Source organism: Echinops telfairi, unplaced genomic scaffold (assembly GCF_000313985.2).
Source record: "Echinops telfairi isolate 266 unplaced genomic scaffold, ASM31398v2 ScPeMD7_21;HRSCAF=78, whole genome shotgun sequence".
In the NCBI taxonomy this organism is placed as follows: Eukaryota; Metazoa; Chordata; class Mammalia; order Afrosoricida; family Tenrecidae; genus Echinops; species Echinops telfairi.
In genome coordinates, this window is record NW_022103918.1 from 8,382,930 (window position 1) to 8,383,958 (window position 1,029).

The window sequence follows — 1,029 nt, forward strand, 5'->3', positions numbered from 1 at the left end:
TGTGTGTGTGTGTGTGTGTGTGTGTGTGTGTGTGTATGAATGAAAGCCAGTCAAGGGCACACCACTGTAACAATTTCAACACATACAATTCAGTGACTTTGATGGCATGTTTAAGGGTGTGCAGCCACTCTCACTTTCCATTGTTTCCTTATTCCACCACCATTATCTTGAACTGACACCGAAACGTCCCAGCCAAACTTTCAAGTTTCCACTGTCAATTTGATCTCATATAGGTAGCCTTTAAAAGAACTCAATGCTCAAGGGAGATCTACTTTACCTATTCAGTTATTTGGGGTCTCAGAGAAGACTTCAGGGGAAAGTTTTAGTTTAAACTTTAAACATTCTTCCAAGGAAGTAGTTTCAAGTGTTCTTCCTGCCTCAATGGCACCAGAAAACATGAACACAATGCAAAGTTCTGTCTGCATTTTTCCCTTTTTGAAAATCAGGATTATTTTTTAAGAATCTTTGGTCAAGACATTAGAAGAATGTGTTTTATGGGACTGATGGTTCTGGGGGATACGGGAGAAGGGGAGGCAAGGGAAGGGACAAGGGAACAACAAGTGATGCAAAATCAATGGTGAGGAGGGTATAGGATGCCTGGTGGGGCTTGATCAAGGGTAATGTAGCCGAGAGGAATTACTAGAACACGAAGCAAGGCCAAACATGATAGTGGGACAAGAGGAAAGTAAAAGGAAATCAAGGAAAGAACTAGGAGGCAAAGGGAATTCACATAGGTCTAAATACAGGCATGTACATATAAAATATATTTATAGATAATTATAGGGAAATATATCTGTGCACACATATTTATATATTAATTATTAAGGTAGCAGACAGACATTGGGCCTCTATTCAAGTACTCTCTCAACGCAAGAACACTTTGTTGTAATAACCTGGCATTCTGTGATGCTCACCTTCCCGACATGATCGCTGAAGACAAAATGGGTACATAAGCAAATGTGGTGAAGAAAGCTGATGGTTCCCAGCTATCAAAAAATATAGCATCTGGAGTCTTAAAGGCTTGAAGAT

The 1,029-nt window shown here is 39.9% G+C and overlaps 1 protein-coding gene across 1 annotated transcript in view; it reads right to left on the reverse strand.

Moving 5' to 3' along the window:
- The window catches only part of ABCC9 (ATP binding cassette subfamily C member 9), a 142,792-nt gene that overhangs the window by 130,303 nt on the left and 11,460 nt on the right, over positions 1 to 1,029 (reverse strand). The gene's annotated exons all lie outside the window — the stretch shown is intronic.